Below are 9,318 nucleotides of genomic sequence, written 5' to 3'. Positions count from 1 at the left end.
CTCCAAGTGGTTGCTGTGATGAGCTCTTGGTTCTGGGAAGGACAGGAGAAAACTCATCTGAAGCTGCAGGCTTCAGGAAGGATGGGAAGATAAGGAAGCCAAACTACGTTCCTGACCAAGGTACCTCAGCAGGGTGAGGTGAAATTATGGCTACCTTCCCTCTCTCCCAAGCAGATGGCATGCAGACAGACTCAGCAAGAGCTGATCAAAGCAGAGATGATCTGATAGGCCTCTGCATCAGAAAGACACTGGCTAACTTCTGCAGAATAACATCATTTGGAAGAGCTTGTTTGGGAAAAATGATGGTAGGGAACTGGGAGGAGTGGCTGTGCTGCCACTCAGCAAGACCTGGCCAGACTGCAGAGCTGGCCAGAGGTGAACCTCATGGAGTTCAACCAGGGCAAGTGTAGAGTCCTGCACCTGAGGAGGAATAACCCCCTGCAGCAGTACAGCTGAGGAGTGACCTGCTGAGAAGCAGCTCTGCAGAGAAGGGCAACAAGTTGCCCATGAGCCAGTAATGTGCCCCCATGGCCAAGAAAGCCAGTGGTGTCCTGGGGTGCATGAAGAGGACTGTGGCCAGCAGGTCAAGGGAGGTGCTCTTCCCCCTCTACTGGTCAAGTTCTGCGCCGCCCCCCCCCCCCCCCCCCCCCCCAGTTCAAGAGAGACTGGGACCTACTGGAGAGAATCCAGAGGAGGCTCTGAAGATTCTGAGGGGCCTGGAGCAGCTCTGTGAGGACCAAAGGCTGAGAGCCCTGGGGCTGCTGAGCCTGCAGGAGAGCAGCCCCAGAGGGCATCTGCTCAGTGCTCAGCAAAAGTTAAAGGACTTGTGGGGGGCAAGAGGATGGGGCTGGGTCCCTGTCTATGACAGGACAAGGAGAAATGAGCACAAACTGGAAGCCAGGAGGTTCCTTTTGAACGTGGGGAAAAGCTGATGGCACTGGAGCTGTGAAGCAAGCCACCCAGAGAAGTGGTGCAGCCTCTTTCTCCGGAGGGATTCCAAACCCACCTGAACACTGTGATCCTGGGCTGCTGTGAATGGCCCTGCTTTAGAAGCAGGGTTGGACTGGATGATCTCCAGAGGTCCCTTCCAAGCCCCACCACACTGGGAGTCTGTGATTCTGTGACTCTGGAATGGACTTTGCAGGGTATTTGTGATATGAGCAATGATGAAATCTCTCAGCTTACCATTCTTAGCCTCTGAGTGCAAGCACAGTGGCAAGTGTAGGTTTTGGGTTTTGTCTTCTTTGTGCTTGCCAATGAATTAAGAGCAGCCACAAACTGGCTGGCTGGAGACAGCTGAAATCTTACATAGCAGAGACACCTCCTGCCTTGCCCTCAGCCCAGCATGGAGTGGGCAGCCTTTCTGGCTGACACAGACCTGCAAATTACACAACTCTAATTCTTTAAATCATGTAGCATCTTGCAAATTAATTCAGTTAAGCCCCAAACAACTGCTTAAAACTCCCTGCCATGTGGCAATGGTTGAACCACCCTCGGGAAAGGAGAAATGTGCTCACTGGTGTGCAGCAGAAGGCAGCAATAGAAGAATGGGAGGAATAATTTCTACTGGGCTGTCAGGCTGTGTTTTGTAACCCTTTATCTTGCTCTAAATAAAAGCTGAGTTCATGTTCTAGTGTGGGTAGAGCCTTACAGGGTTCAGTACTTGAGGTGGTGGTGGTAAAATATGGAAGAGTTGCTGCAAAGTTTTGCATATGTGAGGCCTTTTTCATATGTGGAAAGAAACCAAAGAGGTTACCCTGCAGCTGGCTGAAAAGTACAATAAAAAGGTCCCATTCTCCTATACTCAGACTTGTAAATGTATCAGCTACTGAAGAGTAGATAGAAAAGTAGACTTAGATCCTGGTCTGCAAACAGCTGCAGTATAAAGAGCTGGGAACACTCTGGGGTGAACAAGGATGGGATGTCTCTGCCTATACACACAGAATCAGCAGAATCATAGAATCTCTGAATCCCAGCATGGTGAGGCTTGGAAAGGACCTCTGCAGATCATCCAATCCAATCTCCTTGCTAAAGCAGGCACCCACCACAGCTTGTCCAGGATCATAATGGCCAGGTGGGTTTGGAAGCTCTCCAAAGGAGGAGACTCCACAAGCTCTCTGGGCAGCCTGCTCCACAGCTCCAGCACCCTCACACCAAAGTTTTTTCCTTAAGTTCAAGAGGAACCTCTCGAGTTCCAGTTTGTGCCTGCTACCCTTGTCCTGTCACTGGCCACCACTGAAAGGAGCCTGGTGCTACCCTTGTGACCTCTACCCTTTAGCTATTGATCAGCACTGAGAAGGTCTCCTCTCAGGCTGCTCTTTTCCAGGCTAAATAACCCCAGGTCTCTTAGCCTCTCCTTGTAACAGAGATGCTCCAAATCTTTTCATCATCCTTGTGGCCTCCACTGGACTCCCTCCAGTAGTTCCCTGTCCCTCCTGAACTGGGGAGCTCAGAAATGGACACAATACTTCAGGTGCAGCCTCACCAGGCCACTCATGACTTCCCCTGTTAGCACACACTAAAGGCTCCAACGTCCACCGAATCAACGTTCTTAGACGAACGAAGCTTGGGAACTCGAAGGCAATCATCCTCCCTCTTAACAGTGTGCAGAGTATCTCATGGCTGAATCCCTTCAGCATCCTACCTCACCCAGAGGATCCTGCAACCCTCAGCAGTAGCACATTACACTAAAAAGCCTCCGACAAGTCCTGCCCCCCCCTCACCCCCACATGGCAGGAGCTGTGCCTGTTATCCAGGTCACCAAAGACATTTCAGCGCTGCACGGCAGAGCCCACACGGCCAGTGAAAGCCGCAGTCGTGCTCACCCAGAGAAACTATTGAGCAAGCAGGGGGTTTGCACCACCCTGGGTGTTCTGCAACATCTGCCCACACACCTGCAGAGAGCCCTGTCGTATGGGCCCGGGAGGAGGCACACGTGCAGGAGCTGCTCCGCTCCGCTGCACGGCTGACTGCAGAGTCTCCCTGCACGGCTGACTGCGGAGTCTCCCTGCACGGCTGACTGCGGAGTCTCCCTGCACGGCTGACTGCAGAGTCTCCCTGCACGGCTGACTGCAGAGACTCCCTGCACGGCTGACTGCGGAGTCTCCCTGCACGGCTGACTGCAGAGTCTCCCTGCACGGCTGACTGCGGAGTCTCCCTGCACGGCTGACTGCAGAGACTCCCTGCACGGCTGACTGCAGACTCCCTGCACGGCTGACTGCGGAGTCTCCCTGCACGGCTGACTGCAGAGACTCCCTGCACGGCTGACTGCAGAGACTCCCTGCACGGCTGACTGCAGTCTCCCTGCACGGCTGACTGCGGAGTCTCCCTGCACGGCTGACTGCAGAGACTCCCTGCACGGCTGACTGCGGAGTCTCCCTGCACGGCTGACTGCGGAGTCTCCCTGCACGGCTGACTGCGGAGTCTCCCTGCACGGCTGACTGCGGAGACTCCCTGCACAGCTGACTGCAGTCTCCCTGCACGGCTGACTGCGGAGTCTCTCTGCACGGCTGACTGCGGAGTCTCTCTGCACGGCTGACTGCAGAGTCTCTCTGCACGGCTGACTGCAGAGTCTCCCTGCACGGCTGACTGCAGAGCCTCCCTGCACGGCTGACTGCGGAGTCTCTCTGCACGGCTGACTGCGGAGTCTCTCTGCACGGCTGACTGCAGAGTCTCCCTGCACGGCTGACTGCAGAGTCTCCCTGCACGGCTGATTTCAGAGTCTCCCTGCACAGGCACTCGGCTCAGTTTTCCACAAAGCCAGTATGTGACTGCTGCACTTGGTTGAGATTAGATCATGCAGCCCAATCATGGCCTGGGCTGCCTCAAAAGCAATTTGACCAGCAGGATCAGGCAGGGGATTCTGCCTCCCTTCTTTGCTCTGGTGAGACCCCACCTGCAGTACTGCGTCCAGTTCTGGGGTCCACAACATAAGAAGGACGTGGACAGGGTCCAGAGGAGGCCACCAAGATGATCAGAGGGCTGGAGCACCTCCCTTGTGGGCACAGGCTGGAAGAGTTGGGGCTGTTGAGCCTGGAGAAGAGAAGACTCCAGGGACACCTTACAGCAGCCTTCCAGAACTCCAGGAGAGTTGTGGAGGGACTTTTTGCAAGGGCTTGTAGTGACAGGGCGAGGGATGATGACTTTGAATTGGAAGAGGGGAGAATTAGACTGGAGATTAGGAAGAAATTCTTTCCAGTAAGAGTGGTGAGACACTGGAACAGGTTGCCTTGAGCAAGCTGCTCTAGTGGAAGAAGACTTTGCCCATAGCAGAAGGGTTGGAAGTAGATGATCTTTAAGGTCCCTTCCACATAGGCTCTGTTCCTTCATGGCTGTCATGGACACTTACTCCAGACAGTGCTGTGACTAACAAGGTGTCTTTTTCCAAACACAGCAAGGCAACTGAAACTGTTCTAACTGTTTTTATCTCCAGCGCAAAACTCAACTGGGAATCCATAGCCCAGGCCAAGGCTAGGCTCTGAAACACCTCCTCAATCTTTTCAAGGAACAATCAGCTCTGCAGACTGCAAAACTCTGTCTTGGAGGAAGAAAAATAATCCAATAATGATTTGTTTATGAAGAACGTTAAAAGACACATTATCAGTCAGGAGGAAAAAAGGCCCAGGGTTTCCTTTTTCCTTTTTTTTTCTTTCCCCCCCAATATGTTCTGGATTAATGAGGCACTCAACTGGTAAAAGCCCAAAATGCTGAACTGCAAAAATCAAAAAGCCAAACTAGTTCTTGCGACCAAAGACAAGGCAGACTGTGATGGATCAACCAGACCTTTGGAAATGGTCTAACAGCTTTCTCTGTATTAATGATTCCACTTCCCCTTTCCTTCCCTCTGGTTATCAAACCTTATTCTGCATGTGACATATGAAACATTTCCCTCTTTTCCCATCTCAACCAGACCTGAGCCACTTGGTCACCGACTGGCAAGCATCACAGATGTGTGCTATCACTGTCTGGCAGAACCTGGTTGCTACCATTGCACTGCAGAAGCGTTCTGCTGCAGGAGCCTCCAGTGACCAAAATGGAAGGGCAATTTTCACCACACCTGAGAACTGTCTCCACAGTATTCCTGGAACATCTAGTGAAGGTGTCAGGCACATGGAAACCTGATCATCTAAAGCCTCTTCTGTCCTTAGCCAAGCATTGTGGCGATTAAACTTCCACCGCTCAGCGACATTTACTGAGGTATATTTGGAGCTAATTTTCCTGTAAAAGAGGATGGTGTCACTTGATGCCCCAACTCTACCAACCCACTGCTTCCTATGCAAAGCAAACTCTTTGCCTTGAAGGACACCACCAGAACCAGCCTGTGTAGAAACACTCATCAGGCTTTAGCTTTCACTGCTGTTTCAAGATGTTCTCTGTAGGAATCCCTCACTGTTTTCTGGAGGCTTTACTACTCATCTCTGCAGCAGATGTAAATCACACAGAAACCACACTCATGCCAATGAACTCTCTTCCAGTGTAATGCAATCCTCTTTCCTTCCCCACCCCATGAGTAGTGCTGCATTACTACATCAGTCTTCTACACCTGACCTGCTTAAGAAATCTTTTTATACATCTTATAAACAAACCTGTCTGGGGAAGCAACAAATCATCCTGCTTCCGAGTGGCTCAGCTGCATCCACAGCCTACCCTCTGTGGACCCACCATCATCTCCACTTCTCCTTCACTTCTAAAGGTGAGGACACTTCTACAAACAGAGTTCATCAGCTTCAGGAAGTCAGGATAATGGAAGCAAACACATGGGTTAGGCAAGGGCTGCGAGTACAGATCTCTCCTTGCATTAACAAGGCAAAAAGAGTGGGTCTTGGGAAGGGGACACCTACAGCATTTTCCTCTTCTAAGCTGCTTCAACATCCCCTCTAATGGTGGCTTTCACACCACTCTAATGGTTTCATAACTCCAGCTGCTCCATTGCTCAAAAGGTTCCTCTGTAATTTGAGAGAAGTCATTTATTGTGGCCTGGAACCTCCTTCTTTGTCTGTTTCACTGGATAATCCTCAAAGCCTGAAATAACCTCAGACCATAGTTTTTGAGATCCCATGCAAATGCCTGATGAATTTCTTCTCCTCTTCCAACATCCAAATCCCACAGAGAGCTTGAAGACTACCAGGCTTCACCTTAGGGGTAAATGCTCTGTCTTCATCCCTAAATAAGCTTTGCTACAGGGTTTTCATATTCGTCCTGCTCACTAACATCTCTCCTTACACCATGTAATTCAAATCCTCCATTGCTTAACCTGCCACAGCTGAGGCAGAAAAAGAACATGGAAGTGTAAGATGCCCAAATGCAAGACACAAAAACCTCAGAACCAGCTCATCTTAGCAGTCACTTGGCTCTGAACAACTACCAACAGCAGAAAACCTAACAAGAGTTTCCTAACCTCATGCTCAGACCCACTGGAGAGATCTGCAGAGGGAATGGATTTTTATGTTTATTAAATCTCTACTGGATACTTGAACACACTTTTCATCTCCTGGTGTTTGTAGGCTGAACTAAAATAAAGACCCCACAAGCTGCTTCTGCAGACAGGATAAGGATCTTACCTATTCCAGGGGCTGAGCTTGGGATAGAATAGAATCATAGAACACAATGAGCTGAAAGGACCCTCTAGAGGTCATCTAGACCAACTCCACTGCAGGAAGCAGGGACATGCCCAGCTGAATCAGGCTGCTCAGAGCCCCAACAAGCCTGACCTTGATGTCTCCATGGATGTGACCTCCATCACCTACCCAGGCAACCTATTCCAGTGGTTCACCAGTCTCATAGTACAGAAATTCTTCCTACTGTCCAATCTAAATCCACTCTTCTCTAGTTTAAAACCACTGTCTCTCATGCTATCACTACAGCCCTTGGAAACAGTCCCTCTCCACCTTTCTTGTAAGCCACCTTACGTACTGGAAGGATGCTATAAGGTCTCCCCAGAGCCTTCTCTTTTCCAGGCTGAACAATGCTTTGGTCAGTGAGTTTTAGGAGCTTAAGTCTCACATCAGCCAAAAGTTGTGTTGAGCTCTGTTAATTTCGTATCTATGTTAAGTGAGCAGAACAGAAGGATAACAGCAACACTGGAGCCTTTAAACCCTCCCATTTCAGTTCCTAACTAGGTTGGATGTCCTCCTTCCCTCCTGGTGCCTGACTGCCATCCTGTGGCTGCTTCATAACGTTCAAGTTTCAAGGCTGAACTTGGAAGCTGGAAAGATTTCCACTAAATGGATACATTTGGGGCTGCTGGTGCTGCTCCAAAGAGGTGTACCCCAATACACATAGAAAGAACCCCGGGGGTGCTGGTAGAGAGTAGCTGAAGATGAGGCAGCAGTGTGCCCAGGTGACCAGGAGAGCCAAGGGCATCCTGGGCTGGCTCAGGAGCAGTGTGGGCAGCAGGGCAAGGGAGGTTATTCTGCCCCTGTGCTCAGCACTGCTTAGGCCACACCTTGAGTGCTGTGTCCAGTTCTGGGCTCCTCAGGTCAAGAGAGATGTTGAGGTGCTGGAAGGTGTCCAGAGGAGGGCGATGAAGCTGGTGAGAGGCCTGGAGCAGAGCCCTGTGAGGAGAGGCTGAGGGAGCTGGGGGTGTGCAGCCTGCAGCAGAGGAGGCTCAGGGCAGAGCTCATTGCTGGCTACAGCTACCTGAAGGGAGGTTGTAGCCAGGTGGGGATGGGCTCTTCTCTCAGGCACCCAGCAACAGAACAAGGGGACAGAGTCTCAAGTTGTGCTTGGGGAGATCTAGGCTGGATGTTAGGAGGAAGTTCTTGCCAGAGAGAGAGTGATTGGCACTGGAATGGGCTGCCCAGGGAGGTGGTGGAGTCCCCATCCCTGGAGGTGTTGGAGCAAAGCCTGGCTGAGGCACTTAGTGCCATGGTCTGGTTGATTGTCCAGGGCTGGGTGCTAGGTTGGACTGGATGAGCTTGGAGCTCTCTTCCAACTTGGTTGACTCTATGACTCCATGAATTTGTTTGACTATGCAAAATTAAACATCCAGATAACTGACATTCTGACTCTGGGCATTCAAAATAAGTCACTGGGCAACACCAAGACCTTCAGCACAGCTGGCCCACTTGACCTACAAGTAACACTTCTTCTACTTCACTCATCACAATCTGCCTTATAAGGACTTTCAAAGCTTTATGAAGTCTCTCTGTCTTCCTTCAAAACACATTGGAAGTACTTGCACTTCTTTCAAGTATCTCCATAGCTACAGACTGACACACAGCAACCAGAAAAGCTTGGGCTCAGCTCCCTCTTTTATAAGAGATGATTGAAAACTTGGTCCTGACAAAAGAGGAAGAGGAGCTTCCTTCCCTCTTGAAACTATTCTGCTTGCATTGCTGAGTTATGGACACACAAAGAGCGCAAGAGTGAACTTCATTCTCAAACCCGGCAGGTATGGCTCAAAACATGGGCTGGAAGGACCTAGCAGCACAGTCTGGCTGGCTGTATTTCATGGACAACATTCAGAGATGTGAAGTCTGAGACAGGGAGAAAGAAGCCAGAAGATGCTTTAAGGACCTCCCTGTCTCGAGAGTTTTCTCTTACCTAGCTTAGGCAGCTCCCTACTTGTCCAACTTGCTCTGTCCATATGAAGAGCCCATCCTAGGGGACTGAAGCTCCTTGTGGAGCTGTTAAATAATTCTGACAAGCCTAACAAGGCTTCTGTCCCTCTGTGGCTTAGGGTCAATGCTGTAAGCTCAGAGGGAACTTCTGACAGTGCCACTGTTGAGTGCCCTTACAGAGGAGCTTTTGCTCTCATTCAACACCCACCTTCCTAAACACAGGGTCACTTCCACAGGTCAAGGGTCGCTCATTTTCACCTTTCCTTCTCATCCTGGAGGGAGAGCTGGGGTATAGAATTCATTTTGGTGCATAGCTTTTGTTTTGTGAGGATTCATCCTGGTTTATCACAGAATCCCAGTATGGTGGAGGTTGGAAAGGACTCCTGCAGACCATCCAGCCCAAGCCCCCTGCTAAAGTAGAGTTGCCCACTATAGCTTACCCAGGATCACAGTGTTCAGCTGGATGTGAAATCTTTCCAGAGGAGAATCCACAACCTCTCTGGGCAGCCTGCTCCAGCATCCTCACAGCAAAGAATTTTCTCCTCACCTTCAAATGGAACCTCCTGAGTTCCTCTTCATTCCTGTTGCCTCTTGTCCTGTTGCTGAGTACCACTGACAAGAGTCTGGCCCCCTTCTGCCTACTTCTCACAAGCAGACAGAGCTGATTCCCTTCCTCCAAAATACAAATGCTGAGCTTTGTGATGATTCTCTCCCCACATTCTAGACAGGATAGATATATCTTGCTCTGATAACAGCA

Source organism: Pogoniulus pusillus, chromosome 24, assembly GCF_015220805.1.
Source record: "Pogoniulus pusillus isolate bPogPus1 chromosome 24, bPogPus1.pri, whole genome shotgun sequence".
Taxonomy (NCBI): Eukaryota; Metazoa; Chordata; class Aves; order Piciformes; family Lybiidae; genus Pogoniulus; species Pogoniulus pusillus.
The sequence above is the reverse complement of the archived record's forward strand: the minus strand, read 5'-3'. Positions refer to the sequence as shown.